Here is a 10000-nt window from a genome sequence, read left to right as displayed (position 1 = left end):
CGTCTGGGGCGGGCAGCATACATACACCCCGGTCGGGAACCACAGGGAGGTGAGGTCAGAGCCCGTGAAACCCCGAAAGACAGACCCTTAAAGGCCCGCAAGCCCTTGGGGTGAACGTCTGGGGCGGGCAGCATACACACTCTCCACGGCGGGCCGCGAAGACTTAGCGGGCGCAGCCGCCGGAGCGGGCCGCCGACGAGGCCTGAAACGCGGGGTGCGGCCGGGACCGTTCCCCCCCTTGCATTTCGCTGGATGATCAGACAGTCGCAAAGAACCGTCTGAAAATCCCGGGCCAAGTCCAGAAAGTGTCCGTAAAAGAGCTAGCGGGGCCCAGCCACTTTCCTCCAGCAAGTGCCCTTAGCTCAGTTTTGACCTCTCTCATTGCACTAAGTGTCTTCAAAAACCCAGTTCCTGTATTTCCCCCGGCACCGTAGAGAAATGCTGACAGCCTGGAACACTGTGGCGGCTGCACACGGCACTCCCATGCCCGCCGCGAGCAGCCTAGCCCCGCCTCAGACCCGCGAGAACCGCCCATCGGCACACGGCCCGCTGTGCGCCCGAGCCGTTTGGTGTAAAAACTGTCCAAAAGTGGTTTCGACCACTTAGGAACATCGTAGAGACTCGAAATAAAAAGGATTTTGTTGGAAAAGCGATTCTGAGGAAGGCTGTGTTAAAATTAATTTCGGGAAATGTCGTTTACCCCCCCCCAAATGGCTCCGAAGTACCCCCCCCCCACCCCCCCCCTAAAAAACCGTGTTCCGGGGGTTTTTCGAGAAAACAAACACACGGGGTATATAGAGGGGACTGAGACGAATCGAATGACGTGCTTTGCAAAGAAATCGGGGGCTCACAGCCCCCCCAGGAGAGGTTCAAAAGTCGGAGGACTGGTCACCTAACTCCCATTGAAGTCAATGGGGGAAAAATGAAAACTGTCAAAAAGGCTTAAAATGGTTCAAAAACCCACTGGGGCAGTAGATAATCATCCTATTTGAATTTTAAAAGTCTTAGTTTGGCGAAAAAATACCTTTTAATAATTGTTTTAGGGGTCAGAAAAATCAGCTCCGGCTGCCTGGTCACCTAGGGGAGATAGAAAATTTTTCTAAGTTTTTCACTCGGCCGCCTGGTCCCCTAACTCGAAAATTTTAAAGTGCTCCCATCGGTCCCGGGATAGGGTGGCTGATAGCTGGGAGCCCCCTGAGCACTGCCCCGGTGTTAGTTTTCGGAGAAATGCCCCCGTTGATTTGTTATGATTTTTTTTCCGCCGGCCGCCTGGTCGCCCTAATGCAAAGTCAATGGGAGTGAGGAGATAGAAAATTTTTCAAAGTTTTTCACTCGGCCGCCTGGTCCCCTAACTCGAAAATTTTAAAGTGCTCCCATCGGTCCCGGGATAGGGTGGCTGATAGCTGGGAGCCCCCTGAGCACTGCCCCGGTGTTAGTTTTCGGAGAAATGCCTCCGTTGATTTGTTATGATTGTTTTCCCGCCGGCCGCCTGGTCGCCCTAATGCAAAGTCAATGGGAGTGAGGAGATAGAACATTTTTCAAAGTTTTTCACCCGGCCCCAAACGGCTCCAAAACACACTGGGGCTGTGGCTGGGACTCTCACCAGGACTGCCCCCTACTTTATTTCTGGATTAAAAAGCATTCTATATTAATTTTTCGATTTTTGGGACCCGGGACGCCTGGTCACCTAACTCCCCTTCTATCCCTATGGGGGGGGGACGGGGACATCGAAAACGCTCCCATCGCCGCCGAGGCACGCTGCGGGGACTCTCCCTACCATCGCCCCATGCTTCCTTTGAAGAATATATGACGTTTTTCAATTTTCACCGACATTTGAAAATCAAAACTTCAGAACATTTCATAGTTATTCTCAATGGGTTGTCTAGGGGCACACATCTCTAAACTGGGGGAAATGCTCAAAATGATTAAAAAGAAAAACAATGCCCCCAGACCCGGGGGGCTGATAGCTGGGAGCCCCCTGAGCACAGCCCCGGTGATAGTTTTCGGAGAAATGCCCCCGTTGATTTGTTATGATTTTTTTTCCGCCGGCCGCCTGGTCGCCCTAATGTAAAGTCAATGGGAGTGAGGAGATAGAATATTTTTCAAAGTTTTTCACTCGGCCGTCTGGTCCCCTGACTCGAAAATTTTAAAGTGCTCCCATCGGTCCCGGGATAGGGTGGCTGATAGCTGGGAGCCCCCTGAGCACAGCCCCGGTGTTAGTTTTCGGAGAAATGCCCCCGTTGATTTGTTATGATTTTTTTTCCGCCGGCCGCCTGGTCGCCCTAATGTAAAGTCAATGGGAGTGAGGAGATAGAATATTTTTCAAAGTTTTTCACTCGGCCGTCTGGTCCCCTGACTCGAAAATTTTAAAGTGCTCCCATCGGTCCCGGGATAGGGTGGCTGATAGCTGGGAGCCCCCTGAGCACAGCCCCGGTGTTAGTTTTCGGAGAAATGCCCCCGTTGATTTGTTATGATTTTTTTTCCGCCGGCCGCCTGGTCGCCCTAATGTAAAGTCAATGGGAGTGAGGAGATAGAATATTTTTCAAAGTTTTTCACTCGGCCGTCTGGTCCCCTGACTCGAAAATTTTAAAGTGCTCCCATCGGTCCCGGGATAGGGTGGCTGATAGCTGGGAGCCCCCTGAGCACAGCCCCGGTGTTAGTTTTCGGAGAAATGCCCCCGTTGATTTGTTATGATCCGTAGTTGCCGGCCGGCCGCCCGGCATTGCTCTATCGGATGGAGCGTGTGCTGGCTATGGGAGATTTAGCGATTTTCGGAACCGGCCCCGATCGCCCCCCAAACCGGGTGGCCACGAGGTGGGACCCCCCTGAGCACTGCCCCGGTGTTAGTTTTCCGAGAAATGCCCCCGTTGATTTGTTATGATCCGTAGTTGCCGGCCGGCCGCCCGGCATTGCTCTATCGGATGGAGCGTGGGCTGGCTATGGGAGATTTAGCGATTTTCGGAACCGGCCCCGATCGCCCCCCAAACCGGGTGGCCACGAGGTGGGACCCCCCTGAGCACTGCCCCGGTGTTAGTTTTCCGAGAAATGCCCCCGTTGATTTGTTATGATCCGTAGTTGCCGGCCGGCCGCCCGGCAGTGCTCTATCGGATGGAGCGTGGGCTGGCTATGGGAGATTTAGCGATTTTCGGAACCGGCCCCGATCGCCCCCCAAACCGGGTGGCCACGAGGTGGGACCCCCCTGAGCACTGCCCCGGTGTTAGTTTTCCGAGAAATGCCCCCGTTGATTTGTTATGATCCGTAGTTGCCGGCCGGCCGCCCGGCAGTGCTCTATCGGATGGAGCGTGGGCTGGCTATGGGAGATTTAGCGATTTTCGGAACCGGCCCCGATCGCCCCCCAAACCGGGTGGCCACGAGGTGGGACCCCCCTGAGCACTGCCCCGGTGTTAGTTTTCCGAGAAATGCCCCCGTTGATTTGTTATGATCCGTAGTTGCCGGCCGGCCGCCCGGCAGTGCTCTATCGGATGGAGCGTGGGCTGGCTATGGGAGATTTAGCGATTTTCGGAACCGGCCCCGATCGCCCCCCAAACCGGGTGGCCACGAGGTGGGACCCCCCTGAGCACTGCCCCGGTGTTAGTTTTCCGAGAAATGCCCCCGTTGATTTGTTATGATCCGTAGTTGCCGGCCGGCCGCCCGGCATTGCTCTATCGGATGGAGCGTGGGCTGGCTATGGGAGATTTAGCGATTTTCGGAACCGGCCCCGATCGCCCCCCAAACCGGGTGGCCACGAGGTGGGACCCCCCTGAGCACTGCCCCGGTGTTAGTTTTCCGAGAAATGCCCCCGTTGATTTGTTATGATTATTTTTCGCCCAGGCGATGTGCCTTTTCATTTTGTTTTGCACTTTCCTTCATTCCTTGGTGCATGCTACCATCTAACGGACACATTTCGGTACTGCAGTTTGAAAGTAATTTCCCCGTCTAGGGATCTCTCAATGCCCTGGGCTGCGAAAGGAGGGCAAGGACACCCTATGTTCTCATGAGTGCAAAGCCCCCCCGGCTTCAAGGCATTCCAAAAGGAAAACCGGAGACACTGCTGTACACACACACACACACACACACACACACACACACACACACACACACACACAGAGAGAGAGAGAGTAGTCACACAGTGGAATAAACTCCCCAGCGATGTGGTAGAAGCTGAAAGTTGGGGAACATTGTGATGGTCTATATTTCTTGGCAGATAATAAAAGATGCTCTTATCATGCCTCCGTTGATGTGTTATGATCCATAGGTTGCCGGCCGCCCGGCATTGCTCTGATCGGATGGACCGTGGGCTGCCTATGGCAGAGTATGGGCGATTCTTCAGCCGGCCCCGATGGCCCCCCAAACCGGGTGGCCACGAGGTGGGACCCCCCTGAGCACTGCCCCGGTGTTAGTTTTCCGAGAAATGCCCCCGTTGATTTGTTACGATTATTTTTCGCCCAGGCGATGTGCCTTTTCATTTTGTTTTGCACTTTCCTTCATTCCTTGGTGCATGCTGCCATCTAACGGACACATTTCGGTACTGCAGTTTGAAAGTAATTTCCCCGTCTAGGGATCTCTCTCTCGTCTAGGGACACTGCTGTACACACACACACACACACACACACACAGTGAGAGAGAGGGAGAGATAGAGAGAGGGAGAGATAGAGAGAGAGAGGTGGAGAGGGAGAGAGAGGTGGAGATAGAGAGATGGAGATAGAGAGAGATGGAGATAGAGAGAGATGGAGATAGAGAGAGAGATGGTGATAGAGAGATAGAGAGAGAGATGGTGATAGAGAGATGGAGATAGAGAGAGAGATGGTGATAGAGAGAGAGTCGTCACACTCTGGAACAAACTCCCCAGAAGCTGAAAGTTGGGGAACATTATGATGATCTTTATTTCTTGGCAGATAATAAATGATGATCTTACAGAGGGCGACTTACAACACCAGTGCAAACATACAGCGAAGTACAAGGCATCAATCACGACAGAATCCCTTGAGTTAAAGCAGCAGATTCAGAATAACACACGTCCAAACAGACTGGAGAGGACCCTAAAACGAGCACGAAAGGTGTCGAATATGTGGCCTCCTCTCGCTTGTAAACTCTCTCGTGTTCCTGTCGATGGGGTCGGCGGCTCGGGGCAGCGGCCTAGCAGCAGCAGGCAGGCAGGCTGACCTCCAGGGCAGGCAGGCAGGCAGGCAGGGCTGGAAGGCAGGCAGGCAGACCTCCAGGGCTGGAAGGCTGACCTCCAGGGCAGGCAGGCTGACCTCCAGGGCAGGCAGGCAGGCAGGCAGGCAGACCTCCAGGGCAGGCAGGCAGACCTCCAGGGCTGGATAGCAGACCTCCAGGGCAGGCAGGCAGACCTCCAGGGCTGGATAGCAGACCTCCAGGGCAGGCAGGCAGACCTCCAGGGCAGGCAGGCAGACCTCCAGGGCAGGCAGGCAGACCTCCAGGGCTGGATAGCAGACCTCCAGGGCTAACAGGCAGACCTCCAGGGCTGGCAGGCTGACCTCCAGGGCAGGCAGTGCTGCTGCCAGGGCTGGATAGCAGACCTCCAGGGCTGGATAGCAGACCTCCAGGGCAGGCAGGCAGACCTCCAGGGCTGGATAGCAGACCTCCAGGGCAGGCAGGCAGACCTCCAGGGCTGGATAGCAGACCTCCAGGGCAGGCAGTGCTGCTACCAGGGCTGGATAGCAGACCTCCAGGGCTGGATAGCAGACCTCCAGGGCAGGCAGGCAGACCTCCAGGGCTGGATAGCAGACCTCCAGGGCAGGCAGGCAGACCTCCAGGGCAGGCAGGCAGACCTCCAGGGCAGGCAGGCAGACCTCCAGGGCTGGATAGCAGACCTCCAGGGCTGGATAGCAGACCTCCAGGGCAGGCAGGCAGACCTCCAGGGCTGGATAGCAGACCTCCAGGGCAGGCAGGCAGACCTCCAGGGCAGGCAGGCAGACCTCCAGGGCAGGCAGGCAGACCTCCAGGGCTGGATAGCAGACCTCCAGGGCTAACAGGCAGACCTCCAGGGCTGGCAGGCTGACCTCCAGGGCAGGCAGTGCTGCTGCCAGGGCAGGCAGGCAGACCTCCAGGGCAGGCAGTGCTGCTGCCAGGGCAGGCAGGCAGACCTCCAGGGCTAACAGGCAGGCAGACAGACCTCCAGGGCAGGCAGGCAGACCTCCAGGGCTAACAGGCTGACCTCCAGGGCAGGCAGGCAGACCTCCAGGGCAGGCAGTGCTGCTACCAGGGCTGGATAGCAGACCTCCAGGGCAGGCAGTGCTGCTGCCAGGGCAGGCAGGCAGACCTCCAGGGCTAACAGGCAGGCAGGCAGACCTCCAGGGCTGGAAGGCAGACCTCCAGGGCAGGCAGGCAGACCTCCAGGGCTGGATAGCAGACCTCCAGGGCAGGCAGGCAGACCTCCAGGGCAGGCAGGCAGACCTCCAGGGCAGGCAGGCAGACCTCCAGGGCAGGCAGTGCTGCTACCAGGGCTGGATAGCAGACCTCCAGGGCTGGATAGCAGACCTCCAGGGCTAACAGGCAGACCTCCAGGGCTGGCAGGCTGACCTCCAGGGCAGGCAGGCAGGCAGGCAGACCTCCAGGGCTGGATAGCTGACCTCCAGGGCTGGATAGCAGACCTCCAGGGCTAACAGGCTGACCTCCAGGGCTAACAGGCAGACCTCCAGGGCAGGCAGGCAGACCTCCAGGGCAGGCAGTGCTGCTACCAGGGCTGGATAGCAGACCTCCAGGGCTAACAGGCAGACCTCCAGGGCTGGAAGGCAGGCAGTGCTGCTACCAGGGCAGGCAGGCTGTCCTCCAGGGCTGGAAGGCAGACCTCCAGGGCAGGCAGGCAGACCTCCAGGGCAGGCAGTGCTGCTACCAGGGCTGGATAGCAGACCTCCAGGGCTGGAAGGCAGGCAGGCAGACCTCCAGGGCAGGCAGTGCTGCTACCAGGGCTGGATAGCAGACCTCCAGGGCTGGAAGGCAGACCTCCAGGGCAGGCAGGCAGACCTCCAGGGCAGGCAGTGCTGCTACCAGGGCTGGATAGCAGACCTCCAGGGCTGGAAGGCAGGCAGGCAGACCTCCAGGGCAGGCAGTGCTGCTACCAGGGCTGGATAGCAGACCTCCAGGGCTAACAGGCAGACCTCCAGGGCAGGCAGTGCTGCTACCAGGGCTGGATAGCAGACCTCCAGGGCTAACAGGCAGACCTCCAGGGCTGGAAGGCAGGCAGTGCTGCTACCAGGGCAGGCAGGCTGTCCTCCAGGGCTGGAAGGCAGACCTCCAGGGCAGGCAGGCAGACCTCCAGGGCAGGCAGTGCTGCTACCAGGGCTGGATAGCAGACCTCCAGGGCTGGAAGGCAGGCAGGCAGACCTCCAGGGCAGGCAGTGCTGCTACCAGGGCTGGATAGCAGACCTCCAGGGCTAACAGGCAGACCTCCAGGGCTGGCAGTGCTGCTACCAGGGCTGGATAGCAGACCTCCAGGGCTGGATAGCAGACCTCCAGGGCTAACAGGCAGACCTCCAGGGCTGGCAGGCTGACCTCCAGGGCAGGCAGGCAGGCAGGCAGACCTCCAGGGCTGGATAGCTGACCTCCAGGGCTGGAAGGCAGACCTCCAGGGCTGGCAGGCTGACCTCCAGGGCAGGCAGGCCGGGCCCCCGGTGCTGCATCTCGGCCGCTGCCTGGGGCGGACCGGCCCGGGTGCCCTTGCGCTTTTTCGACACCAGGGGGCAGTTGGGTGCCATTCCGTCCCTCGTGTGGCGAAATGGCGGTACTGCACCTCCGCCTTTTTGCTGGAGAAAGTCCGCAGTCGGGACAATGCGCCACACGGTCCGTCGGCAGGAGGCCCGGGCCCGGGCACAACTCCCCGGTGGGGACGGACGCCGGGCTGGAGCTTCCCTTCAGCACACACACTCACTCACTCACTCTCTGACCGACCGACCGACCGACGGCTCCCAGCGCTCAGCCTGCAGGGCTACACACCCCGGTGGGTGCGGGCTCCGGGCTGGAGCTCTCCTTCAGCACACACACTCACTCTCTGACCGACCGAACGACCGACGGCTCCCAGCGCTCAGTCAGCAGGCCTACTCCTCCCCGGTGGGGACGGACGCCGGGCTGGAGCTTTCCTTCAGCACACACACTCACTGACTGACCGACCGACGGCTCCCAGCGCTCAGCCTGCAGGGCTACACACCCCGGTGGGTGCGGGCTCCGGGCTGGAGCTCTCCTTCAGCACACACACTCACTGACTGACCGACCGAACGACCGACGGCTCCCAGCGCTCAGCCTGCAGGGCTACACCTCCCCGGTGGGTGCGGGCTCCGGGCTGGAGCTTCCCTTCAGCACACACACTCACTCTCTGACCGACCGACCGACCGACGGCTCCCAGCGCTCAGCCTGCAGGGCTACACCTCCCCGGTGGGTGCGGGCTCCGGGCTGGAGCACACACACTCACTGACTGACCGACCGAACGACCGACGGCTCCCAGCGCTCAGCCTGCAGGGCTACACCTCCCCGGTGGGTGCGGGCTCCGGGCTGGAGCTTTCCTTCAGCACACACACTCACTGACTGACCGACCGAACGACCGACGGCTCCCAGCGCTCAGCCTGCAGGGCTACACCTCCCCGGTGGGTGCGGGCTCCGGGCTGGAGCTCTCCTTCAGCACACACACTCACTCTCTGACCGACCGAACGACCGACGGCTCCCAGCGCTCAGCCTGCAGGGCTACACCTCCCCGGTGGGTGCGGGCTCCGGGCTGGAGCTCTCCTTCAGCACACACACTCACTCTCTGACCGACCGAACGACCGACGGCTCCCAGCGCTCAGTCAGCAGGCCTACTCCTCCCCGGTGGGTGCGGGCTCCGGGCTGGAGCTTTCCTTCAGCACACACACTCACTGACTGACCGACCGAACGACCGACGGCTCCCAGCGCTCGGCCTGCAGGGCTACACCTCACCGGTGGGTGCGGGCTCCGCGCTGGAGCTTTCCTTCAGCACTCACTGACCGACGGCTCCCGGCGCTCAGCCTGCAGGGCTACACCTCCCCGGTGGGTGCGGGCTCCGCGCTGGAGCTTTCCTTCAGCACTCACTGACCGACGGCTCCCGGCGCTCAGCCTGCAGGGCTACACCTCCCCGGTGGGTGCGGGCTCCGCGCTGGAGCTTTCCTTCAGCACTCACTGACCGACGGCTCCCGGCGCTCAGCCTGCAGGGCTACACCTCCCCGGTGGGTGCGGGCTCCGCGCTGGAGCTTTCCTTCAGCACTCACTGACCGACGGCTCCCGGCGCTCAGCCTGCAGGGCTACACCTCCCCGGTGGGTGCGGGCTCCGCGCTGGAGCTTTCCTTCAGCACTCACTGACCGACGGCTCCCGGCGCTCAGCCTGCAGGGCTACACCTCCCCGGTGGGTGCGGGCTCCGCGCTGGAGCTTTCCTTCAGCACTCACTGACCGACGGCTCCCGGCGCTCAGCCTGCAGGGCTACACCTCCCCGGTGGGTGCGGGCTCCGCGCTGGAGCTTTCCTTCAGCACTCACTGACCGACGGCTCCCGGCGCTCAGCCTGCAGGGCTACACCTCCCCGGTGGGTGCGGGCTCCGCGCTGGAGCTTTCCTTCAGCACTCACTGACCGACGGCTCCCGGCGCTCAGCCTGCAGGGCTACACCTCCCCGGTGGGTGCGGGCTCCGCGCTGGAGCTTTCCTTCAGCACTCACTGACCGACGGCTCCCGGCGCTCAGCCTGCAGGGCTACACCTCCCCGGTGGGTGCGGGCTCCGCGCTGGAGCTTTCCTTCAGCACTCACTGACCGACGGCTCCCGGCGCTCAGCCTGCAGGGCTACACCTCCCCGGTGGGTGCGGGCTCCGCGCTGGAGCTTTCCTTCAGCACTCACTGACCGACGGCTCCCGGCGCTCAGCCTGCAGGGCTACACCTCCCCGGTGGGTGCGGGCTCCGCGCTGGAGCTTTCCTTCAGCACTCACTGACCGACGGCTCCCGGCGCTCAGCCTGCAGGGCTACACCTCCCCGGTGGGTGCGGGCTC

This window comes from Amia ocellicauda, unplaced genomic scaffold, assembly GCF_036373705.1.
Source record: "Amia ocellicauda isolate fAmiCal2 unplaced genomic scaffold, fAmiCal2.hap1 HAP1_SCAFFOLD_115, whole genome shotgun sequence".
NCBI lineage: Eukaryota > Metazoa > Chordata > Actinopteri > Amiiformes > Amiidae > Amia > Amia ocellicauda.
This window is presented reverse-complemented; position numbering follows the sequence as displayed.